This window comes from Podarcis vaucheri (genome assembly GCF_965113315.1).
Source record: "Podarcis vaucheri genome assembly, chromosome: 1".
NCBI classification, from domain to species: Eukaryota; Metazoa; Chordata; class Lepidosauria; order Squamata; family Lacertidae; genus Podarcis; species Podarcis vaucheri.
The window spans coordinates 71639117-71666509 of record NC_138759.1 but is presented as its reverse complement, the minus strand read 5'-3'; the positions used below and the strand labels follow the sequence as shown (position 1 = coordinate 71666509).

The following is a 27393-nucleotide window of genomic DNA, read 5'->3' as shown; positions in this document are numbered from 1 at the left end:
AACTTTTTCCCATTTCAAAACATTTTAAAGTGATGCCTACTATAATGTCTAGCAGTTAGGCACCATGGCAACGCTGGATAAAATACTTGGAAGAAAATAATATTGTTTCTCTTTTTAAGCTTATTGCTATGGAAACAAAAAGGACCCTTTTTAAATCTCATTGAACTCAATGAGAACTTTGACAGGAATTTAAATGGGAGCAAAAGCAAGCCCAAGCCTTTTAAACTTCAAGATAGGGCCTTGGAGACTTCCTTCTTTGGAAAGTTAATTGAAGACAGTCAGTGAAGATTTTAAAAGCTCCATATAAAGTCTCAGAAAATCTGAACAGTTCCCGTTTCTCCTATGTGAGCAACATATGCAACGCTCCCCCTAGTGGGAAACCAAGTCCTTTAAAAATATCTATTCTTACAAAAGTCCACGGCTTTCATACACTACCCAGCATGTTTTTTTTACATGCAGAATATTACAACTTCTGTAGAAACTTTCTTATCGGTTTCTGTTTAATCTGCATCTTTTCTAGGGAAAGACTGCAATCTAATTTAGGGAGAGGGTTTGACTCAGGGGTAGAGAATCTGCTTTGCTTGCATAAAGTCCCAGATTCACTCCCTGTCATCTCCAGGTAAAACTGAGAATGACTCCCTGGAGTGCCACTGCCAGTCAGAATAGACTGTATTAAAGTAGATGAACCAATGGTCTGACTCTCTATAAGGCACCTGGTTGTGTTTCTGTGGCTCAGAACTTAATCTCATGCCATGACACGACGAATGGAACTAAAACATTGCTTCTTTATATATTGCTCAGAAATCTGGATTTTCAAATACTTCCATTAATAACGTAGCATAGAATAACCCAAACCTCAATACACTTCTAAAGCCAGGCAAGTCACAGCCAAAGGATTGCATCAGGATCACAAGTGCCGGCCAGGGAATGAGATTATTCCAAGAACATAAAAAGATGCCAGCAGGATTGGGCCAAAGACCCATTTAATCCAGCACTCACAGTGTCCACCCAGATGCCCATGAGAAGCCTGGAACCAGGAACATATCCTCCAACACACTCCAAAGAAAAACCAGGGTGTGCGTCTTTCAGGGCTGCGCTCCACTATGAGTCACATCACTCGCACGAGAGCACAACCCCCCAAAATGTGCATCTTTCGGGGCCACAATCTCCCAGGAGCCAGGTGATATATATTGATTTTTATGTATTAATAACTGTGTATTAACGTAACATTTTAATGTGTAACTCTGTATTTTTGTGATGTTTTATTTAAGTTGACAGTTGTTGCTTAATTTTGTGTTACTTTTATTGTTGTTAGCTGCTCCGAGCATGGCTTTGGCTGGGGAGGGACGGATATAAATAAATTATTATTATTATTATTATTATTATTATTATTATTATTAAGCGGCATAGAAATTGAATAACCATCTGGCGCAGACATGCACACTCCAGTCACCTCCAAGAAAAGGAACTGCCATGCTGATCCTGGCCACCAGATCAATCTGCTTGTGAGCATCAAACAGCAGGACATGGGAAGGCAATGCTTAGAGCAGGAGTGCTAAACCTTTGGGCTTACTAATGTTGTTAGACTACAGCACCCATCATCCCTGAGCATTGGCTGGGAGAGGTAGTCCAGAATATCTGGAGGGAGCCACATTAGTGGAGACTGATGCAGAGAAAGAACAGTGGACTGAACAGTAGCGGATTAGGAGTAAGAGAGATATTTAAGTGTACAGTGTTACCTCAGGTTAAGAACATAATTCGTTCTGGAGGTCCGTTCTTAACCTGAAACTGTTCTTAAACTGAGGTACCACTTTTGCTAATAGGGCCTCCCGCTGCCGCCACACATTTTCTGTTCTCATCCTGAGGTAAAGTTCTTAACCTGAGGTACTATTTCTGGGTTAGTGGAGTCCGTAACCTGAAGCGTCTGTAACCCGAGGTACCATTGTAGTAGGTTGTAGGAATGCATTCCAGACAGGTGACAGATACCAATTTAGTGCTTGCCTCTCTCACAAATAAGCAAAAGCTTTTGCACTGAGAAGTTGCTTTTCAAAATAGACTATTTCCCATGATTGTCTCCTCCAGATACATCATGGAACTGGTACAGGCTGCCAGGTTGGATGTCCAATAAGATATCACCCTGTTTATTTACACAGGATGATCTTACATGGTAGCACTGCAGTCACTTTGAACTGAAAATGCAATGCAGACCTATGGCATTTTTTTGCGGCCCCTTTTGATATTATGTTCTAAATGTTCTAAATGTGAGCTAGGAACTTTGCAAAACCTGTGGTGACTGAGCAGATCATTATCTTCAAAAGCTCATTAGGCAGCAGGCAGTAAAAGGAAAATGTCAGGCCGCTTTTTCTCTGAGAAACCATCTCTTTTCTGCAGGGTATCTCAAGTTCTTAAGATTCTTTTATTCTGCACAAGCCTCGAGCTGCGTAGTCATGTATGTTATTGTGAACTGCAGGGATCAGACATAAATAACTCTGCAACCATGAATTCAAACAAAAGTTTCCCTTCAAATATGCAATGAGAATTATAATTCCCAAGTGAAATAGGAATCCCCATGGCAATAGGTTAATGAGACTATGGAAGCACTAAAACTAGAGATGGTTTTAAGGCCCAAACTACACATGACAAAAGCCATGTATTTAAACAAGCGTGCTTAATCTGGCCATTTTTAGTTTGGAGAAAAAAAGGAGCCATGGGTCCCTGACATGGTCCCAATAATCTGAGTTGGGTTTTCTGCTGAAAACAACTCACTCCTGGCTTGTTCAACCCCAGAAGTACTGTTTACTGCAAACAGCACCTTCAGCCAACAGCAGCCAAGCAGGGCATCATTTTTATGAGAAAACTGATGTTCTAGATTGGGGGCTTTTCTACAACAAAGTTTGAGATGAAGGAAGGAGGCAAAGTATATTTGCTACTGTTGTGCCTCTTGGATATAGTCGTGACTTATTAATAGAAACATTGCTTGAACAACTTTGGGCTGCCACTGTGGGAAATTCTGGAGTGAACATCCAGTGCTAGTTCAGTCTAGGACCAATAGAGAAAATGCTGCCTCCAGAAAAGGGGTTTATCCATTATATTAAGGATTAAAGTACCGTATTATTTGCTCTATAAGACTCACTTTTTCCCTCCTAAAAAGTAAGGGGGAATGTGTGTGCGTCTTATGGAGCGAATGCAGGCTGCACAGATATCCCAGAAGCCAGAACAGCAAGAGGGATTGCTGCTTTCACTGTGCAGCGATCCCTCTTGCTGTTCTGGCTTCTGAGATTCAGAATATTTTTTTTCTTGTTTTCCTCCTCCAAAAACTAGGTGCATCTTATAGAGCAGGGGTCTGTAACCCGCGGCTCCGGAGCCGCATGTGGCTCTTTTACACCTTTGCCGCGGCTCCAGGGCGGATACTAGCGAGGGGAGGAGGCGCATTGTGCGCCCCGACACTCCCCACTGTGGTGGGCGCTGTACTGGCTGTGACGTCGCATGGGGGCGGTACGTGCATTAGTCACGCACCGCCCCGACGTCACCTTCCCGCCCGCTGTCAGATCGTGGCTCCGGAGATATATTTGTTTTAAATGTCGCAATGGTTTTGCGGCTCCCAGGTTTTTTTTCTTCAGAAACGGGTCCAAGTGGCTCTTTTTGTCTTAAAGGTTGCAGACCCCTGTTATAGAGCGAAAAATATGGTAATTGATGTTGCTGTCTCCCCATATACTCAATAGCTACAGCAACATTCACCACCGACCTGGTGCCCTCCACCTCCTTCAGCATGGCTCTGCTCCCCCTAGCTCCAGCAGCGTGTGGCTGGGGCTGATGGGGGTTGTAGATCAAAATATCTAGAGGGTAGCAGGTTGGTGAAGGCTGAGCTGGATTCTGAAACGGAAGAAAATGCACATTTTCTCCTTCTGCTGTTTTCTGGAACATCATAGAGCAAAGAAGCTTAGTGAGTAGCAGGGATAGGTGATTGTGCTAAAGGTTAACTAAAAAATAGCCCAACTTTGTGCAAAACTGCAAGCAAATTCAAAACAACATTTATCCATGCAGTTCTACATCTAATTAGTATTGTGTTGTGTTTCATTTATTTTATTCTCCATCCCTTCACTTCTTGCTTAGAGCTTATGACCAGGGATTTAACAATTACCGGTAACCTGGCACAATTTAGTCTACTGTTGTGGTACTTTAGAGATGGCCAAGAGCTAGATGTGCCAGAAATCTCAGACAAATCCTGTTCAGGCAGACATTTCCCCAGAGAAACGTTCTATGCACAATTCATTCTGCCAGTCTAAACCATTAAAGCCCTACACAGTTTGGGATCCAGGCTGCTGAATAATTGCCTCAACTCGCATAAACCCTTCCCATATGCCATTATCTTCACAGGTTAGATGGGTGGTGACCAGAGTAAAGGCCTTTTCAGTTGCAGCACCTCATCTATAGGACACTTCCTTGTGATTCCTTTTATTCATTTGAGCTTTTTAACTATCTTAATCCCGTTTTAAGCTCTTCTAAAATGTTAAGCACTTCTATTGCTCTACTCCTTTGATTGTTACAAATTGTTTTACATTGTGCTTTGAGGTATTATTGATTTTATTGCCTCAGTGTAAGCCATCCTTGGGAGTGGAAACAGCAACAGGCCAGCTGCAAGTGATTTAAATATATAATTCTCAAGGATGGAGTCACATGAGAAATAGATGGACCATGTGCTAATTTCAGGCATCACTTGACTTTTCCAGACAAGAGCACAAGTAAAGCTGCCATTGAGAAGAGTAGTTGCTGTACCCTTTTGTTGTGGTAGCAAAAATGACACAAATATGCTTTGGAAACCGAATGGTGTGAAACAACCATTATATCAAATGGGGCTTTCATGTCATCAGAAATTACTTCAGACACAATCTATTGCAGTGGAAGCAGATCATGTACATTTCACAGAGACCCAGTTTATATGTTGCTCGTGTGGCATACTCAGATTCCTTCTGGCAGAATCCCACGCAACTCTAGTTTTTTTGGTTTTTTAGTTTTATTTATACTTTTCAGATTTACACATTTCCTTAATTTTACAATAATTTTAACATTTCAAAACTTGACTTCCTTCCCCCTTCCTGCGGTTCCTTAAAGCTACCTTTTTAAATTCATTTAATTTGCTCATTTGTTTATCTACTTTAAATATATACTCCTGTGAAACTGTAGGTTATTACAATAATCCATCCATGTGACTCTAGTTAACACATTTTAATATTTGCATCACATGGAAAAGACACAGCACATGAGAAATTGCCACATTAGAACTACCACCTCCCAGGAATGCGTAGCACAGATATGTGAAATGACACGGAAACCAGATTATTATTTTATTTAAACACTAATAGAACAGTGTGGGATCTAGCCAAGAGGAATGATATATACCATAAAGGTAAAGGTAAAGGCACCCCTGATCGTTAGGTGTGGTTACAGACAACTCTGGGGTTGTGGCGCTCATCTCGCTCTATAGGCCGAGGGAGCCGGCGTTTGTCCGCAGACAGCTTCCAGGTCATGTGGCCAGCATGACTCTGGTGAACCAGAGCAGTGCACGGAAACGCCATTTACCTTCCTGCCGGAGCAGTACCTATTTATCTACTTACACTTTGACAGGCTTTCAAACTGCTAGGGTGGGTACCTCAGGTTACATACGCTTCAGGTTACATGCGCTTCAGGTTAAAGACTCCACTAACCCAGAAATAGTGCTTCAGGTTAAGAACTTTGCTTCAGGATGAGAACAGAAATCGTGCTCCGACGGTGCAACAGCAGCAGGAGGCCCCATTAGCTAAAGTGGTGCTTCAGGTTAAGAACAGTTTCAGGTTAAGTATGGACCTCAGGAACGAATTAAGTACTTAACCTGAGGTACCACTGTACTTCCCTGTTAATGAAATGTTGAATAATTAATTGTGCTTTCGTAACTGAAAAAATCTTCCAAAATGTAGGTTTTCTCAAATATATGCACCAGTCTCCAGTCATATCATCAAGTGACCACACACTGTGTGTTATTCAACCCCAAGCAGTTTATTCTGGCATAAAGTTTATTTTGCAGCAACTCATTTCATCAGGTGACTGAAGTAATTTAAAAAGTATAATGGAAGATGGCTAAGAGGTTATATACATTTTTGCATGACTGGTATCCTTTCATTGAGCATGGATAGCTCAGCTGGTTAGAGCCTGGTGCTGATAACGTAAAGGTTTCAGGTGCGATCCCTGTATGGAACAGCTACATAGTCCTACATTTCAGAGAGTTGGACTAGATGATCCTCAGAGCTCCTTCCAACTCTACAATTCTAGGATTCTATGTTCCAGCTGCCATGAGCCCCCAGCCACTCAAGTTTTAAGAATTTTTAAGCTTCAGGCATGCACAAAAACTAGTCCGATATCATGTATCTCAGGATCATTTCTATCACATGGAAAGAGTTGTCTTCACTCTCTCAACACATTCACAACTATACCTAATGCATCCATTTTACTTCTATCTGCTTAATGAATGACGTGCTTTAATGAGTAATAGTGCATGCACTATGAAGCACAATGCATCTGTTAACAACAAAGTGTTCAATCTGGAGCACAAAGCAGATGACTCTTGGGCTGTAAGTCTAGTCACTGAAAAATGTGGCAGAATTAAGTTGTTTGTAAAGGTCTGCCCATTCCCTGAAGATTTATATCTGCTTTCTAAATCATCTGTTCCTGCTAAAATAGTGTGTGAGCACACATGTGTGTGTATATCTACCACCCATTAACACAAGCTATATTTTAATCCATTAACACAAATGCAAGATCCTTGTAAAGGATTGGGTGGTTGATCAAAATGTTTAAATTATTATTTTTTCTTTATATTATTAAGCAAAATGTTTAAAGAAACTTCCCCTAGTTTATAGCACTCCGAAACATACAAACCCTTTGAGCCATTAGCAAATCTAAGATCTAGTCAGGAATGTATCTCAGAGGAGATCTTCCATCTAGGCTGTTCCAAAAATACAGTGTGCCTGCGGTTTATTTTCTCCTGCATATTTAAAGGAGATTTTACTTTCATGATGCAGTCAAGGGAAATTCAGTTCCCAAAAAATCACTCAGACATCCAAATTCAATGCAACGACAATGATTCCAAGAAATGCAGTTTCAAAGCGTCAGGAAAGAGTGAGGGGAAATATACGGTACATTTCTCCAACCTTTCCTCAGGTATGGCAATAGGGCTTTTGCCCTGAGGTCAGCACTGATTCACATGTGTGTGTACAACACTTGATTACTCTACACTTGACTCCCCTTCACTTGTTCACAGAAGAGAAGGACCACCCAGCTAGTCCCAGCCCCCTCCCCCCATTACGTTGCCTGGCTTCACCTCCAGCATCAGGGTCTGCTCTAGATGTTCATGTGCTAGCATAGTCCTCTGTAGCGCAGAAGTCTACACACAAGCAGCCCAATCTCATGGGAGATTTCACATTAACAATTCAATAGATTTCTGCATATTACCAAAGTGCCAGGGCCAAGGCAGCATGCTAAGAGTACAGCATGTACTGTGGTAATTGTGTGATGCCCCCTTCATGCAAGTAACATGGGAATGGGACTTAAATCACTGGCAGCTGAACGAGTAAAGTGATTTAATTCAAAAGCATACCTGTTAAAATTATGTGTGGGGATATGGAAATTCGGTATCATCACTTACTACAGTTATCAAGTGGTAGACAAGCACCTGTGACTTTGCCCTAAGATGTTCAGCATAGCATTGCTAAGATCCAGTCATAGAAAAACGTCTGAGAAGCCAAGGCCAAATGTTTAAAACTGTATTAGTTTTATACAGTGCTACTTTTCTAGAAAAAGAGGAGCCAGAACTCACTATGAATGCCTCCCTTGTTTTCTTATAATGGCAATGGTGCCCACCTGAGAGATACTGGAACTGAGCTCTAGGGACTTCCAGCTGGGGGAAAAAGCCCTGGTTTTATAGCAATATCAGAGGACAAAACCGGTCCTTCCTGCTCTGCACAGTAACATTTGAAAAGAGCAAGAAGAGTCTCACCAGTAGACAAAGTTTCACAAATAACGGCAGAAGCCACTGTGTAATAATATCAATTTTATAGTTTTGTCCAATATTAGTGTGTTATTTATTTTCATGTTCACTGCATTCATTAAAGGATTAAAAAGGCCAACAGCAACACATTAAAATGGATGGTACCTGACAATAATTATGGTTTTCCAGTTGCCTTGAGTAAAGTGGAGGCAACTTCACACAGAAAGCCCAGAGTTTCAAACAACAGGCTTGTCAAGTGTGGAACTCAGTCACACATCCATAAACACCTGTGTTCACATGTTGCAGACTCCTGATTAATCCAGAATTGTGAGGCATGTGAGCATGGAATATTTAAAAACATGCACGATGTCCACATGTTTCCTTTGATGTGGGAAACACTAGTGAACACACAGCAATTGGATCTGCCATGGAAAAGTGTGGAGTCACTTCCAGGAGAAGCAAGCATGGTCTTATACTGCAAGTCATGCTACAGTGTAATATCAATGTCCATAATGGAGCCCTGAGTTGCTGTTTTAGTTTGATTCTAACTCTGTGGTGTTTGTTCAGAAATTGTTGAAGAGCAGTCTGTAGGCACCAACCGCTACATTCAGAATGAAATAAAAATTCCTTCTCCCTTCCATAAAAGGTACTTCCCTCCCCCTCCCAGACAAATCCCATAAGGCACGTGCAATTCTTCCTGCTCGGAAATTCTCATCTGTTATTGAAATCAGTTCAGCGACAAACAATCCAACTCTTGATGGTTTTGTTCCTGCTGCCAAGTGTCTGCAAGACACCCAACCTCAGACCTTGGGGGGGACATCCCAAGACACTTGTTTATTTACAGACTGGCTTGTTGGCAGTCTCGCTCCCTCTCAGAAGGCCTCAGCTCAGCTCACATGAATAGGCAGAAGTCACCTTCAACATTTTCACATTTTCCCATGAAGTGGAGCGGGGAGGAATACAGTAAATCAATCATGTACTCTTTAAAAAAAGGATCACAGTAATGACACCTATTATATAGACTACGACAGGGATTATATTAAACTACTCTGCATGCCACAGGAAACTGTGAGACACATGCTGATTACAGTCAAAAAGGTCAGCAAAAAAGTACATGGCTATGGCTCCCTCTGTACATGACAGGATCTCCCAACACATAGATCATAACTCTTGAGCTCCAGTCCTGCCATGAAGAAGAGCATCTGACAAGAAGCCCCTTTTGAGATGCGATCTATTTCTTCTACTCATTGTAACTGTACTAAGAATTCGCAAAAGGCAGATGCAGTGCACGCACACACAACTATGAATACATTCCTTCTTGAACACATAGTTTCCTTTGATTGTTTCCTCCCCTAATTACACTTGCCTGCAATGAATTTTGTGCTCATTTGCACTGAGAGAACTTTGCAGTGGTCTGCACATTATTTGTCTGTGCCAAAGCAATTCTAAACATGATTGAGCACTCTTGGCATGAGCAGTGCAGACTACTGGAAACTGTAGCCTTAACAACTTCCCCAATTGCTATAGAGTACGTAATGAGGGTTCAGTGGACCTTAGCACTCCTCCTCTCTGGCCTCTAATTCTTTGCTGCTCAGGTCACAACACTCTCCCATAACTGGATTCCAGTTCTGGTCTCCATCAGCAGCCACAGTTAGTGTTGGAAGAGCGGTCATTAGTGAAACAGATCTGTCATGCCAACTTTGAGACATAAGCTTTCATCAGGATCTGAAAACAATCTGTTCATGGAGTACAACATTCCCGCTTTCTGCATGCATAGCATTCTTAAGAAGGTCTGAAGAGCCAAGAAGCATGTGACTGACTTGTCAATGCAATTTGATGGTGACTTATGATAAACCAGTAGCACAATGAGCTCCCTAAGACATTCAAACAGAATCAGACTTTCAGCTTTAAAAAATCCCAAGCCACTTATATTAACTACACGTCCCTGGGAGTAAGCATGTTTATTGATTTCAATTTCTTTCTCATTCTGTACCACCAAACTCAATAGGACTTACTTCTGAGTAGTGAAGTATAGGCTAATGCTGAAATTTTGGCATGGCTCAGGAGAGAGAGAGTTGTCCATACTCATGCCTGGCTGACCACCACAATCACTTTCTTTAAGATCCCACTGTTCACTTCTAAACCAGCTGTGCATTAATTTAGTGTTAAGATAGTGTTCTCCAGAGGCATTCTGTAGTACCCCTACAACTGTCTACACTTTCTGAAAATTCTTATGAATAAATAAACTGGCTGTATTTACACCTTACAATAATTCAATTATGCAGCACAAGATTTAAGCAGAGGCTTGACAACCATATGTCAGGAGTGCTCTGATGGTGTTTCCTGCTTGGCAGGGGGTTGGACTCGATGCCCCTTGTGGTCTATTCCAACTCTATGATTCTATGATTCTATGATCCCAATATGTCAAGGACTGCCTTTCCACACATGAAGCCACCAGGACCCTGCATGAACCATGTGAGGTCCTTTTCTGTGCATCCCTTCAAATGGAGGTGTGGAGGATGGTGATATGAAAACAGGCCTTCTCAGAGGTGGCTCCATTTCTGGACTGCACTCCCCAAGGAGGCATGCCTGGTGCCATCACTATCTGTTTCTGGGCAACAGGTAAAATATTTTTATTCACTCGGGCCTTTGGAGCCTAACTCTTCGTATTTTTAGTAGGATGGGGTTGAGCTGGATTAGCTCTTTTATGCATATCACTGCATTTTATGTTGCTTCTACTCTTTGTTTATACCTGTTTTCAGTGTTTGTAAGTTGCTTGAGGTTTTTTAAAAGTAATTATTATTAATAATAATAATAGTGAGATATCCTGACCGTTCTCTGAGGGTTCCCCTTTAGGCTATTCACTATGATCTAATGGAGTGTGGTGGGGAAGAGAGTCCATTTAACTTCAACAAGGAGCCATGTTGCACGGAAAAATTGGAAAGGATCACTTATAGCAGGATGGTATTTTAAAGTCTTTAAAGAGCTGGGCTCATGATTTCTCTAGAGGTTAAATTCCAGGAGGAGAAAATTCTCTTTGGACTCGGCAAGAGGGCTTGAAACTTCTTCAATTAACCTAAATCAGCAACAGATGGGGTGAACAGGAAGCGCGTCCCATTCCAACATAGAAGCTAACCATTTAACTGAGATAGTGTGGCACTCAGACATACTCCGCTCCCCTTTGAAAGCGGCTGAGGGCAACCCAGTTAACTTTATTAAGTGAATGTCAAAGCACCCTTGGAGCACAGATTTGGGTTTAAAACAAAATTCAATTTTTTCAGTTACATTTTCTCAAAGAAATGACCACCAATCAGGGACAGGAAACCCATGACCCTAGCGGCGTCACTGGGCTACAACTCCCACCATCGCTAACTGTTGGCCTTGTTGGTTGGAGCTAATGGGAGTTTGAATCCAACCATGTCTGGAGGGCCCTACGGGGTTCCCCACTATTGATCCAAATACTCATCACTGAGTAGAGCAAGGAAGGTGGCAAGGGTAAGATTGGCACAGTGGGACACAGCATGCCCAGACTAGTAAAACATAGGAGTGGTTGGTTGACACAGAGTAAGGTTCTTCTCTGTAGTATGTAGGACCCAACCTGCAATCACGTCCATATTTAGCAAACCAGATGTTTTTAGCACCCTTCACATATTAATCACATGGCTAGGGTTCCATGGAATGATTGGGATTGTAGGATAAATTTGATTCAATTCACATTTAAAGGCAAGCATACTGAATTTGCACTTTCAAAATAACATGTGAACTGAAATACAGACATCCTTCAATATTTGCACTTCTCCAAATTTTGCAGCGGAGTTCTCCAGCTGATTCACGTGTACAAAAAATACATAGGCAAGGGTAAAGTGTGCATGACAATGCATATATTAGTGAAAATAACATGCAGAAATCCATTATATTGTCATGAGCTGGGAGTGGGGGAGGATGAGGTTGTATGCTAAGACTCTTCTCATTACTGGATCCAGCAAGTGTTAAAACTTAAGCAAGGGTTCAGCTTCCTAGGATAGCTACCAATTAATTGACAGCGACAGTTCAAAAATACAATGAGCAGAAAGACGGAAGGGAACAGAAAAAGAGTCTATCGCGGTTTGTTTTTTCAAGGGAACTCTGTTCCTGGTTAAGTGAAGAGCCATCTTCCCTTTCTACTTCCTCCTTTGCCATCCCACCCTCTTAAGTTCAGCAAGGCGGTAGATGTGTCACTAGAAATCATTCACATGCTTAAACTGAAAGTGCTCCTTCACAGCAAAACTCTCAGCAATGTCACAGCCCACGGACTGCAGCTGCATCATGGATACAGTGGCAAGTTCCAAATGAAATCCAGGATGCGATCTTAACGATTTTGCCCTCTGAGAAGCAGCTTTCTGGATAAATGGAGCATTATTCTGAAGTGTTTATCCCAGAATTGCAGTTTCATGTGCTTAAAGGAAGGATAATTATCCACAGCCTGACAGTGTATCCTGGAAAATATTAACAGTGGAACAAATCTTCACTCTTATTTCACATCACTAACTGTTACTAAGCATACGGCACAAAACTATCAGTAGGTCAGGTTTCTCAATGGCAAAAGCAGAAAGACTAGCAAGATATGGCAACTAATTTTCCCCAGACTACTTTTATTGGCCTGTTTATTACCCACTTTCTCTCCCTCTCTCTCAGAAACATTTTGCGGTATACAGCATTTTTCCTCCTGGGAAAATGTTGTGCATTTATGAGTCCTGGGGTTTGGATTTCATTTTCCTGCATTAAAAGCAGCGGGCATAAAGACAGCACAGAATATATGCTACTATTATGCTACTATCTCATTTACCAAAACCCATCATCATTTAGATGCTACCCCACATTTCCCTAATAACTTCACAAAGCTTGAACTCAGGGAAGGTAAAGAACAGGATAACAGGAGGAGGGAAAGGATTTATGTACACAATCACAGATGCAAACACGCTGCCACTTATTCCCTCCGTATCCTAAACATTTGAGACAGGGGGACTTGCCATTATAATTTACTTATTGCCCCCACATGTTTTAATCTTGCAGCTTTTCTTCCAAAGATCCTGCTGCTTTCTCATTCCATTTCTGCTTCTGTTTTGACTCCTTAAGATTTGCGTTGTGCTCTGGATTGTTCTAAAATCTATATGATTTGTTTCATTAGATAAAATCACCTTCGGTGTCTGTGGGACCGAGAGGCAAAAGGTTTTATAAATAAAGTAACTTGAAGTAAGTTTTCATTACAAAAGAACAGTATAAAGTTACTGTCTGAAACCAATGTAATAAAACACACTGTCTGCCAACTCTACTGCTTTCTTGGTAAGCCACATGTCTATCTTACAAGAAGTGGTAGATGCAGTCAGCAGACTAGATTGATCTGACCTTAGTTGACCAAGAGCCAATATTGGAGCATTCAGATTTCCTGATTGCATTTTTCCACTTCCTATAGGAACCCATCGCTTCCTGGGTACATGATACAACAGACAGATATGCTTTCTCTTTATAAGACTCAAGCATGAATAGAGTACTTTCCCACTCAGATGTGGTTCCTTATCTGTAAGATAACAACATTACAGTGGTACCTCAGGTTAAGTACTTAATTCGTTCTGGAGGTCCGTTCTTAAGCTGAAACTGTTCTTAACCTGAAGCACCACTTTAGCTAATGGGGCCTCCCGCTGCTGCCACGCCGCCGGAGCACGATTTCTGTTCTCATCCTGAAGCAAAGTTCTTAACCCGAGGTACTATTTCTGGGTTAGCGGAGTCTGTAACCTGAAGTGTATGTAACCCGAGGTACCACTGTACATGGAACTTTGCATTTTAAGGCTGCAATAATGGGACTTCTTTCTGAGTGGACATGTAAAGAATTGTGCTGAAGAAGCATGACTATCCTGACTTCATTTGGAACTGAAGCCCTTGCAGACGGGCACTTGGAGCAACTTATCTTCTCAGTTGAAAGGGTTGTGATTCAGTCCCAGCTAAACACCACGTTACTCATGGTATCAGAAGACAATATTCTTAGAATCTTAGATGATTATGTTTAAGCCATCCAGCACTCTGAGTCCTGTCCTGTCGATCCAGAAAGGCCTGAAAGAATTCACCTCACCAGAATCACTGTATACATGGCACACTTTCTCACACTATGCATAATTTCAATTCAGTTGTGAAGGAAAGCTCACACTGAGAACAGTGGTCTCATGAGGTCCAGGCTTTGGGGCTACATTGGAGGTGGAGCGGGCGGGGGCTGATTGCCAGAGATAGTGGCGAATGATGGGGCCCAGCATCAACACCCAACATGGGAATACCAGGGCTGACACTGGTTGCCACAACTTGCCTTTTTTGAAATGGCTTTCACAGAGGTCAGGTGCACAGTGAAGTTCCAGCCATACCTGCCATTTTCAGTTTCCCCGAAGTACTAGAACAGGGAACAGAGTGAGCAATCAGGGCCACATTGGAGGGAGAAGAAGCAGTAAATAGTAACTGCCTGCCAGTTTCATGCCCATACATATTTTATTAAGCTGGAGCATTTGCCAAGTCTTATTTTTCATACATTAAGTGGATTCAAAAATTGTCCATATTTCATACCTTGATAGTCTGTCTCAAACCATTTTGTCTCTTGGGACTGGTGTGGCCAAGATGTATTAGTTTCAATGACCTCTGTTAATTAGACAACAATATGAGTAGCACCATATGTAACTACTCCTTTTGACTTTGTGATATCATATAGAGTTCAGTGAAGTGAGGCTCGAAACCCACAAACTTCAGGGATGAAGTCAAATGCCCAAACCATACGACCACTGTGATTGAAACACTGGCACCAAATTGCAAGAATTTGTAACATCCATTGAAGCTATTTGACACAACTCTGTTTTCCTTTTTGAAATAATTTCAGTTACAGTATGATTTTCACCAAATAGGGAGTGTGGGGAAACTACAATAGAGACATACAGTCTGGTTCTATGATGTTTATTCAGATGTAAGCCACTTACAGTGGTACCTCTGGTTGCGAATGGGATCCATTCTGGAGACCTGTTTGCAACCTGAAAAGAACACAACCCGCGTCTGCGCACGCACGGGTCACGATTTGTTACTTTTGCGCATGCGAGCTACGTCATTTTGCGCATCTGCGCATGCGCGAGCGGCGAAACCTGGAAGTAACCCGTTCCAGTACTTCTAAGTCGCCGTGGGACGCAACCTGAAAACACTCAACCTGAAGCAAACGTAACATGAGGTATGACTGTATTTCAATGGAACTTTGGACACTTCCAGACTGTCACTATTTTCAGGTAAATTCAGGTTGCACAATTAAAGTTCATTTGGAGCACTTGCACAGCAAGCCCACTTCCTCCAAAAATCAGACTTTTGTGATAAGGAGAAGGATGGAGAAATGCACAAGGTGGTTTTAAAGGCAGTTTAGATAAATTCATAGAGGTTAAGTCATGATGGCTCCAGTGTCAGAGGCACTATGCCTCTGAATACCAGTTGCAGGTTTCCCATAGGCATCTGGTTGGCCATTGTGAGAACAGGATACAGGACCAGATGGGTCTTTGGCCTAATCCACCAGGGCAGTGCTTTTCAACCAGTGTGCCATGGCACCCTGGGGTGCCTTGAATGATGATCAGGGGTGCTGCAGGCAACACTGGTCTCTGTCCCTCTTTCTTTCTCTGATGCCTTCTCGCATCTCTTCCTCCCAAAGGCTTGCACAGATGTTTATTGCAACAGCCCTGGCTATAAGCTTCACTTCTCTTTGGGTTGAGGCAGCTCAGAGACCAGTGACAGCAGCAGCAGCAGTAGCTACCCAAAGGACTCCCAAGGGGAGGGGAGAGGAGGCAGTGAGAACACTCCACAAGGGAGGGTGTTCGAAAAAGGGTGAGAGGCTGCCAGCGCTGCAGGCAAGGGGTGACATTACTGGGCTCCTAACCCCCACAGGAGTGCCGCAGAAAGAATGTAGTTGGTTTAGGGAGCCATGGACTCAAAAAGGTTGAAAACATCTGCACTAGGGCTATTCTTATTAATGGCTTCTGGCTGGTGATACATTTTCACTGTGGTTCTCAGACTGGAATGAATCATCTACTCATAGGTTACTTTTTTCAGATGTTGTGAAAGAACTTCACAGCAACATTAAACATACACTGCATGTGACCTTTAAAAGTTCTTATAAAACTCCTATTTATGTATGTCTTATTTATTTGAAACTTTTATAAACCACTTTCTAAACAAAAATTATTCACAGTGATATCAGTTAACAAACACTATCATCTACTACAATGTCAACCAGTACTACAATATACGTTTAAAGCAGCCACAGTGTGTAATGCTTTCTAAAAAGCTAGCACAGAAACAACAACCAGCCCTAAACCAATTGTAAATAAATCACACCACCATTTCTGAGGCCCAGTTTACATCAGCTACTAAAAGATGTGGGTCTTCAAGGCCCAGCTGAAAATGCCAAGGGATTATTTTGATTTACTTTGGATCAATCCTTCATAACAAAATCTACAAGATGACACTTGAGGCTCAAGCAGGTAACTTGAGTAAACCTAAGAACACTTTAACAGGATATTAAGTATTCTGGAAATAAAATTTCCTTGACAGAAAGTTTTTAAAAGGGCAGAGGTGGTGCTTTTGTTTTTGAAAAGGTGTTTAATGTCACTGAACGTAGCAAAGGAACTGCTGAATGAGAGACTGAAGAAGAAGAAGAAGAAGAAGAAGAAGAAGAAGAAGAAGAAGAAGAGGAGGAGGAGGAGGAGGAGGAGGAGTTTGGATTTGATATCCTGCCTTTCACTCCCCTTCAGGAGTCTCAAAGCGGCTAACATTCTCCTTTCCCTTCCTCCCCCACAACAAACACTCTGTGAGGTGAGTGGGGCTGAGAGACTTCAAAGAAGTGTGACTAGCCCAAGGTCACCCAGCAGCTGCATGTGGAGGAGCGGAGACGCGAACCCGGTTCCCCAGATTACGAGACTACCGCTCTTAACCACTACACCATACTGGCTCTCTGAGTAGGCAACTGGGCTACCATCATTATTCTACAGTAGCTGCACAGTACAAATCACATTCCCTTCATGGTGGTCTCTACCCTGATAACCCAGATGCCCTCCAGCTGCATACAGAGCTTGTCAGCAAGTAATGACAGCCATCCTGCAGAAGAAACTGAAATGTTCGAGAGGAAGAGGCCCACATTTCCCATCACATTTCACATATAAGGTCTGCTGGCTGAAGAATGTAAGGTGGGCCACTGGTTTGACTCTTACTCATTTGTATACAAACAGGCAGAGGGCTCAGCCACAGAATCCATTCTCACTATAAAGTGAAGAGCCCAGGAATAGGTGAGGTAATCACCCAGGAAAGTGCCTCAGAGCATGTGCAGAGCACTTTCCCCCCTAAACCACCACCACCAGTTTCTACATATTTAGGGGTAAGGAATAAAGACTGTGATGTAGATGGCACATCTCTCAGGCACGCTTGAGCCGTGGCACACCTCTTTGTAGAAAAGAAGAAATGCACATAGCAGTCTTCATGATCTCAACCTGAGCAGGCGCATCTACTAAGTCTGATTCAAGAAGTCAGTGGCAGTTGAATGTGGTGATACTGCAAAGCCATCACATTCTTAGCTTACCATGCGCAGGCATCTCCCTGTCCCCCACATGCATACATTTGAATTGCCATAAAAGTATATCCTCTGTAGTTCCGCCACCTACATCCCAACTTATTTACAAGTTCAGCCAAACATGGCTCTGTATATAGAATGTTTCCATATTGGTAGAAGAATGCAGAGCATTAGCTGGAAAGTGAGTATCAGGCTAGACAGTGCTGCATGCCAGATGCAGGGAATCTGCCAAAGAATAGCAGAAAAAGCTTATAAATCTGGCACGATTTAAAATGAACCCACCAGCCACCTCTACTACTCACACAGAGAAAGAAATCCTGAAATGCACACATTGAGCATTAGAAACTTTTATATACACACACACACACACACACACACACACACACATATCACCAAATGGCACCTTAAACCTAGGTTACGGTCACCACAACAGAATGTCTATGTGCTATTCCCACCCCTCAGTGAAATTTGTTGTTGTTAATTTCATTTCTATACCGCTTTATATTTTAAACACATTATATTTACAACACATTAAAACAAACCAGCCAATCCAGAAAAAAACAAATTCAAGCTTCAAGGGAAATATTTCAGATTCTTCTCTGAGTGTCATTTTGTTTTCCCCATATTTATTTACCTACTTAATTTATATAGCTGACCCTTAGCAGAAGTGCTCTAGGAAGCCAGTCTGGTGTAGGGGTTAGAGTGTCAGTCTAAGACTTGGGAGTTCAGGGTTCAAATCCTCACTCAGTCATGAAGCTCACTGGGTGACCTTGGGCCAGTCACAGCCCCTTAACCAACTCAGAGGGTTGTTTTAGGGATTGAGGAGAGGGGTGAACCATGTACTCCTTGGAGAAAAAAGTGGGATAGAAATGCAATAAATAGGGACGCAGGTGGTGCTGTGGGTTAAACCACAGAGCCTAGGACTTGCCGATGGAGAAGGTCGGTGGTTCGAATCCCTGCAATGGGGTGAGCCCCCATTGCTCGGTCCCTGCTCCTGCCAACCTATCAGTTCGAAATCACATCAAAGTGCAAGTAGATAAATAGGTACCACTCCAGTGGGAAGGTAAACGGCATTTCCGTGCGCTGCTCTGGTTTGCCAGAAGCGGCTTAGTCATGCTGGCCACATGACGCGGAAGCTGTATGCCGGCTCCCTCGGCCAATAAAGCGAGATGAGCACCGCAACCCCAAAGTCAGTCATGACTAGACCTAATGGTCAGGGGTCCCTTTACCTTTACCTGCTTAGCTGCTTAAGAAAGCTGGAGGGGCCAAACAGCTGGAGATGTAAGTCACCAGCTTGGCATCCACATGGTCACAACTGGACCTGCACCAGTTGCAAAATGTGCCTGACGCCTGCGGAATTTTGAACACCGAATGCATCAGTCTGTCCAGCAATGAGTATAAAAGCAAATGTATTCTCTCTCCCCTACCCTAGCCACCTAAAGCTGTGTACACACCATACTTCTGAAGCACATTTGAAGCACATGGAGTCCTCCCCAAGAATCCTAGGAACAGTAATTGCCCTCTCAAAAGACTACAATCCCTAGCATCCTTAACTACTGTTCCTAGGATTTTTTGCTTGGAGAGGTGGCTTTAAAGTGGTACATTTGTGTGTAAATGCCTGTAAACTCAGGTGAATTTTGTGAATGTCTGAAAATAGAAACCTGGCATTGCACTGCATTTTGGACATACCAACGGAAGGCTGAAAAATCACATTTAGATAGCTAAGGTACATGTGAGGTCTGCCACAAAATGTTGCAGCGTGGTAGACACATACCTACTACAGATACTATTACTTGAACAGGCACACATCTGTAGCAGGTTATGCCTACCCTCTGTCTGCATTCAAGACATATATAATGCCATGATCCCCCTTTTCCTCTCTGACAGCTCCTTCAACCACTTAGCCAATTCTGTATCTATTTTAGCATTACTCTCATTAGTTCTATTATTAACTTCAGAAATATGATTTCTGGTATAAACATTTATCTGTGTTTTCTTTTGCGCTGTTCCATTAATCTGATTTTCAGCCCCTGCCAGACTCAGTAAAACGTGCAGAGATGCAATGAGCTTAGTTCAGTACATAAGGAAGTCATCTTTAAAACAAGTCTCTCTGGGGATCTCCTTTGGATATGATGTCATTTTTCTTTCCCCTCCCCATTACAAATATAGCACTGATCTCCTCTATGCTGCTTCTGGACTTGCTGTGTTGGATACAGCCTTCTATTAGATTTCTGAAAACCTCTTATCATTTAATTTTGGAGACTCTCTCAAATTCACATTCCTATTCTCCACCCAGTCATTTCTTGCTACCTAACTCCTTCTAATTCTGGAAGTCAGTTAGCATTGTGGAAACTTACTGGCCAATAATTATTGGATTTATTACTTCATCTCTTCTGCGGAGTAGGATTTAACACTCAATTTCCAATTAATAATAACAACAATAACAACACTTGATTTCCAATTAGCAATTTACCCTACAGCTATCAAATTGGTTTTAGAACACCTGAAGAATGGCTTGTGATGCTAACCTTTAACTTTGAGAAGCAATGGTAAAACATACTTGCTTGCCTGGTATTCCTGGGATCTTAGTATTAAGGGTAGCTAGCATAGGACCTTCCAGAGGCTGTTGGGCTCCAACTCCCATCAGCCTCAACTGGCATTCCCCAGAGTAAGGGATTATGGGAGTCATAGTCTGACAGCATTTGGATGACACCACATTGACTCTATGGAACAGGAGTGGACAAAGACTCACTCTCTGTAAGGGTGATCTGCAGCTGTGAGATCACTTTGCACTTTTTGGATTTATTCAGCAAACTCAGAGCCACAGGTTCCACATTTCCCACATGGAAGGGGCTTCCAAGTAACACATGTAAATTATGTCAGGCATACAAGGATTTAGCTATATGCAACTGGGAGCCGTGTATATGCAGCATATGATCTGCACACAGGCTTCACTCTTTCCAACATGGCCTTGGCTAAAGGAGGAATCAGCGATTCATGGCTAATCCAGTACACACTATGCATTGCCCCTCTCAGCACTAATGGAGAAAGTTTTGATAATACTTCTAGAAAAAGGAGCACAGGAAATACCATAACCCTCCATTTTCCCCAGGCATCCACAACTCTTGTACAATTTAGCAAAGAGGAAAAGAAATGAAAATCCAGCAGCAAGCTGCAGTCCCACACTAGGAAGAGATGACACAATAGCAACTGCTCCAGAATCCATTTGTGATGTTTCACCAGAACAGCCCTTGAAGGACAATTGCAGAATCTACATTGTTATCCAAGTTTATTGCATGAATATGAAAAAAACATGTGACATAGCTGCTATTATTACTATCATTTCAGTTCACTTTTGTAACAATTGAAAGCAAAGAATCATGCCGATCAGAACTTTCTATTCCTTCTTAAGAAACTATTTGTTCTCCCACAGAAGCAACAATGTGAAACAGAGAAAGTAACAATGGTGAAACTTCCTGCTGTAAAAAACTGGTTAGAAACAGCTCTTGCCTATAAAATCCTCACTCCTCATTCCATTTTGGCCTTGTTTATCTATGCTTGTGACCTTCCAAGTAACTATCATTTTAAAATATATTGCTGCATGAAAAGGCATCTTGCAGCCCAATCCTATGAATGCTTACTTTGAAGTAAACTGTACTGAATTAAATGACACTTCATATTCTCAGTAGGTAGCAGAGTAGTGAAAAATTCAAACATTCCTCCCAAGGTCTGAGAGGCTCCTTTGAAGCAAAGACCTTTACTGAAATTTAACATTCCAGAGAGTGTTTACAATATGAGCAACTGAGGCAAAGGGGAGAATGCAAATATTTGGAATTAATTTTCCTGAATTTTTCCGTAGCCAAATTGCCAACACAAAGGCAACCTGCTAAGTTCTTACTAACAGGGTTACTCATTTCGTAGGCCCAGAACAAAAGATTGCTCCCTGAGAAACATGTTAGCACGCTACCACAAACTAAAGGGTGCAATCTAAACTCCAACCCATAATAAATGGAAACAATGTTTAACTCTATCATTACCCATTATTATACCAAGCAAAGAAAGAGGATGCACTTTTACCAAAAAAGAGTACGAATAATTTGTGCTTGCTGCCTTAATTGGTCAAACCCCACTTGGTCCAATGTTGGCAAAAAAAAAAAGTAAGGAGACCTAATTTCAGCTGCAGATCTATATATACTGTATTATCAAATCTACTCCCCATCTATGTGTGTAACACACAGTCTGGTTGTGACATTAGTTTGCTTCTAGCAATTCAGCTTTCCATGTTATAGAATTTTTTTTGTGTGCATGATTCACATAAGGATCGTGCTGAAATCACATTGATGTCACTCCTCTAATTCCAGAGAATGGTTGTCACTTATGGTCACACTGATTCAAAAGCAAGGATTGAGAAGAACCAGAATGAACTTTCCCCCAAAACTTCCACGAAGCATCCAAAAGGAAGTGGAAGGCAATGCGAAGGAAAATGGGCATTGTTTATGTTGTCACTGCTTGACCCACAGAATACTAATTTCACCCTTCCTGTAGTTTAACAACTCAGCAGTTCCTGTATCTCTGTGAGGGGTAAACTACAGTTCCCCAGATACTTTGGGGGAAAGGTATGGAGTGTACACAGAGATGAAGTGTTCCGTTAGTTCAAAAAGTGCATAGTTTCTCAACCCAAGTTGACCCAATAAAAAATCCCTTCCTTCTCAGAAATCAGTGCAGTGGTGCCTTTGTATATGCTAAATCATGTGTACACAAAGGAAAGGGGAGCTAACAGGACTCTCAGAAGGCAAGACAATATATGCAAGTTAAGACAGATGGCATTTCCTGTTCCATTAGTCATTCCTGTTACCGTATTCAGAGAGTAAATCAGGTTAATTGACACAGCTGACATAAATATGCCTTTTTACAACTGCATAAAATAATAACTAAGAAACCCTAGCTTGAGATGGCAAAACCTATTATTTGTAACTTTGACCTAAGTAGGAACTTTAGTCTATCACATATCTTAGCTTTCACTTCAGGGGTAATTTTATTATTATTATTATTATTTTATATGTATGCCCAGTCACTTTACTTTTAGTTACTGGTCCTGATCCAGAGAAACACAAATTATAGCAGGATGCTGTGCTCAAGCCACTGTGCTCTTGTTTTGCTTAATAGCTGAGCTGCTCTGCAGTGGGAACAGCTTCACCACAAAACCACACACAGTGCTGATTTGCTTTAGAAGGAGGGACAGTAGCAGTGCACTCCTAAACTCACTTAACTGGGAGTGGTCCCCATGTACTACAATGGGATGCATTTCTTAGCAGGGTGGTCAAGTGCAAATGAGGACAGGGCTCCACCAACTTTACCAGTTGTGTAGAAGAGGGAACTTTGCACAGGTCTCCTACACAACAAGCACAGGTGCAGAAACACAGTTCTCCTTTGCACCTAGCTACCCTACCTATGAGTAAATATGCTGTAAGAATTTGAGGCCATTCACAAGGTATGTTATTCATGGAATGACGGGCAGAGTAGGAGAGATGTAACAAAAAGAGTTAAACATTGGTTAAAATGAAGCAAAGCACAACAATAGGGAAATAAAAACAAATTATGAAATCTGGGAAGGATAGAGATTATCACATTTTTGTTCTGAATTAAACTGGATTAAATATCAGGTGCTGGATATTAGTATTATTGGATTTATTCATTCCTTCATACAACTAGGCAAGAAAAATCAGAGACATCTAGGCAGATTGACACAACACTCCACATTTTGCAGATACTCGGTCTTGATCCATTTTAGCTTGTTTTTAAAATGTTAATTCATCCTAGCAAGGAAAAAGAAGTGGTAATGTTTTTCCCATATCTATGGAGCGCTATAGCTCAGTAGCAGAGCACATGCTCTACTACTAGGTTCAGTCCCTGGCATCTCCCGGTAAGTCTGGAAACAACTTCTGCTCAATACATTCAAGAGCTGTTCCCAGTCAATGTAGACCATACTGAGCTAGATGGGCCAATGGTTTGATTTGGTATAAAGCTGTTTCCTACGTTGCTATTTGTTTAAGGAAGGGGTAGCTAACCTGCAGCCCTCCAGAGTGTTGCTAGGACACAACTCCCATCATCCCTGGCCATTGGCCATGTTGACTGAGGTTGATGGGATCAGCACCTAGAAAGCCATACGTTTCCCACCTCTGCTTTGAGGGAAAATGTGACAAACAGCTGCACTTAAAACAGGTATTGGGTAGCATGACCAATTTTATGAGTGTGCTTAATAGATAAAAAAATCTCCTGTTATTAACCCAGGAGAAGTTTAGAATCAAACCAGGTTGCCCATACCTGGCCTAGCTAACTCCACTCACATAGTCCAAAACCCCAATTCTCCATCCTGACAGTTAGTCCCTATAGATCCTCACTGACAAATAGTCCCTATCTGAAACCACTCAGACAATAAGAGACCCCATCTGCCCACACTGAAAGAAAGTCCCTCTCTGACTATTAAATTGTAAGCTTCTCCACTTAAAAACTCATTCCTCTCTCTCTCTCTCTCTCTTCTCTGATTGGCTTTCAATGTTTGCTGGGTTGCCAGGATGATCCAAGGTCTGTTCATCACAGAATGTTCTCACAATTCTGTTTTAATCCACATCTTATATTCTGAAATAATTGTCATGAGTTGTTCACATAATACAAATGCAGATTAGAACAGTCAACAAACTCTTTATATACTATTCAAAAAAGAGCACTCCCCCATGTGCCTTTATTATTCTGTAGCACAATACAAACCATGGTGATGGTTAAATGATGTTAAACAGCACCTGAATGAGCTGCAATCAACACTGTCAATTCAAATCTCACCCCAACCCCAAATCTGCTAGGTGACCTTAAGCAACCCATCATTTCTTGGCTTAAAATCAATGTTTTATGTATCATGTGAATCTACTGGTTCAAGAGTCAGGGGAGACACAAGTATCTCACTAGGCAAGTTCAAGACCTGAACACTACCCAAAGTAGCCTTTAAGATCCCAGGGAAAATCTGGTACTATTTCACTTAACAATTCTTATTTTCTTCCACTAAGGAAAGGGTTGCTCTTATGGGGCAGATCATTATGAACTAGGCAGAATGAAGAATATATATGCATAGTTAAGTATGTTCTGTGTTCATTCAAATATAGTTACTGTCATCATTATATCCAGGACATGAGCTGATATACTGAAACACTGTATCTAAAAGTGCATTTCAGTGATAGAATAGGACCAAAAGAGTTTGTAACAGCTTCCAGTTATTCTTCTGGCTTGTGTGTGACCTCATTGCACCCTTGACTAAGCAAGACAAGCACTTAGTTACAGCCCAGACTCAGATCCGGACATCAGAGGCGTTCTGAGGGAAGTGGGGGGGGGCGTCTACCCCAGGTGCCATTCCAAAGGGGTGTGTGACAAAAGGCCAATCCCAGATCGCCACGCACCCCCTGGGATGTGCACCACGCCCCCTGGGATGAGCACTGTTCCAGGTACCAGAATAGGTTGCTTCGCCTCTGCCCGACGTCTGATTTCCCACTCACACCACCTATAAAAGTTGTTCTCAACCCACCCACCCCTAATCCACTCTACACACACACACAACTTTTCCAGGTCCAAGAGACTGCTTCCCCAGGAGATACAAGACTTAAAGCAGAGCAGTCAGAAGTACAGTTCGCTGCGTTCAGTAGAACTTGCTTTCAAGTAAGCATGCATAGGAGGACTGCACCCTCAGCTCAAGTTATAGCTGCAAGAATTAAAGAACAGGAAGAGGAATTAGTTGTGGCCTCTGCTAATATTATTCACCTTTCCTTCAAGGAGTTCAAGGTGCCATGCATGGTTTTCCGCCTCCCCATGTTTTTCTCACAATAGCCCTGTTAGGTACTGACTGCCCCAAGGTCACCAGAGAGCTTCATGGCTGAGTGGGGATTTGAACCCTGGTCTCTCAGGTCCAAGTTCAACACTTTAAACCACTATGCCCTGATGGCTTCCCTCCCTCCATCTCTGTATGAGGGCTGAAAAGTTAGGGTTTGGAACTTTGTGGTAAGAATAAGGAAGACTTGCTGAACTTTCCATTTCCATCTGACGCAGGTGGTTTGGAGTTGGGAGCAGAAGGCCCCTCTACTTTCAGCTTAGTACATAGCACTAAGTTACCCCCAGAGTCCAGACACAGCATGCCATGGAGAGGCAGATTTTCATTATACTGTATCACATTATACTGCATCAAATAGGAAGCAGAAATCCCAGAACGAAACAAGGATGGGGAACGCGACAAGTTAGCCAAACTCAGTATGTCAGTGTTACACCATGGCTGGCAATGTCCCTTTGTATCCAAATGTCCATTTTCTAACTATTATCCGTGGCTAACCATCCTAGACTGAGGAGGAGGTGGAGGGAAAGGGGGAGGGAGGGAGAGAAGGAAGGAAGGAAGGAGCTGCTTTGTCATTTGTTTGTAAAATTCAATATACAGTAATGCTGTCTTTTGTGGTATGTCGTTTGGGTGTCAGTACTCATTAATTTCTATATCTGACTAAATAATAGCGGATGGGTCCAGATATCAATAGATATCAATTTATAGGCAGATCCCAGGAATCTTTTTTTAAAAAAAGTTTTCTTCCCAGACGTGTTATCGGTGAGGAACAGCTGGCGAAAGGGGTGAGCACGGTGCGTAAGCGCCACCTATCCTCCTAAACCGGACAGTGCAAGTCGATTTATGGGAAGGGGAGAAAGAATACGCTCCCTCCTTCCTCATCTCGAAGTTGCCCTGAACCCCCTCCAAGCAAAGAGCTAGAAAATACCCCGAAACAACCCGAACATTACGAGCGAGCAAGCAAAGTCCGAGCCCCGGGTCGCAGGCAAGGAAGACCCAAACGTGGATCTCCGGGGGGGGGGGGCACTCGCCTGCCCGGCGTCCCTCCTCTTCCCTTCGCGCCGAGGTGAATCCATTGTTCTTCCCAGAGAACTGCCGGGCGCTCGCCCCGTTCAAACGCTGCCTCAGCCACAGAGACGCAGGCAGCCCTTTTCCTGAGGAGCAGAGAAGAGCACCGCCGAAGAAGCTTCTCCCCTCCCCATCCCCTGGAAAAAGCGAAACCCGAAGCCTTCCAGATGGCAACTGCAATCGCCTCCTGGGCTCTCCCGTGTGTAGGAAACGAGAGAGACCCTCTCGGGCCGCCCCGCCAGCCGGAGCCCGGCGTCTCTCCTTCTCCCTTACCTGGGCTGCTGCCCTGCGCTGGAAGAAGTGCAGATGTCGAGTCCAGCTGTTGCAGCTCGCCGGAGATCGCCTCCAGTTCTGATCTCTTCGCTTGGCCAGATGCAACTCTCTCTCTCTCTCTCTCTCTCTCTCTCTCTCTCTCTCTCTCTTCTCCCCCCCCCCTCAACCTCCCTCGCTTTTTTTTCCCCTAAAAGAGAATCTGGAAACGCGCGGGGGGAGGGGAGGGCGAGACAGAGAAATATGCCAAGACAGGAAGTGGAGACAGCGAGGGCCAGTGCGGGAGATTAATAGGAACCAGTAACCCGGCGGCCGGCAACGAAAGCGGCTCCCTGGGGCGAGAGGGCTTCTGCCGCAGCCCGCCTTAGCCCACGACGGCCGAGGGGGCGGCGGCGGGCGGCCCAGAGCGGGAAGCCCCGGCCGTCGCCAGACCACGGCGAGCTTCCCAACTTCCTCTCTCCCTCAGACTCTCATCCCAAGGAAACGGGGGGCGGGGGACTATTCTCCGCTCTTGGCTCACAGGATCAAGCTGGAACTGGGAGGAAGGGGTCTCCAGCC

At 42.9% G+C, this 27393-nt stretch overlaps 1 protein-coding gene across 1 annotated transcript in view; it reads right to left on the bottom strand.

The window, feature by feature from the left end:
* DENND2B (DENN domain containing 2B) overlaps positions 1-26978 on the bottom strand; it is a 140233-nt gene extending 113255 nt beyond the window's left edge. The window contains exon 1 of the mRNA XM_082193012.1: positions 26839-26978. The gene's annotated coding sequence lies outside the window, so the exon portion shown is untranslated. The remainder of the gene's footprint in view (positions 1-26838) is intronic.
* Positions 26979-27393: the final 415 nt, after the last annotated feature.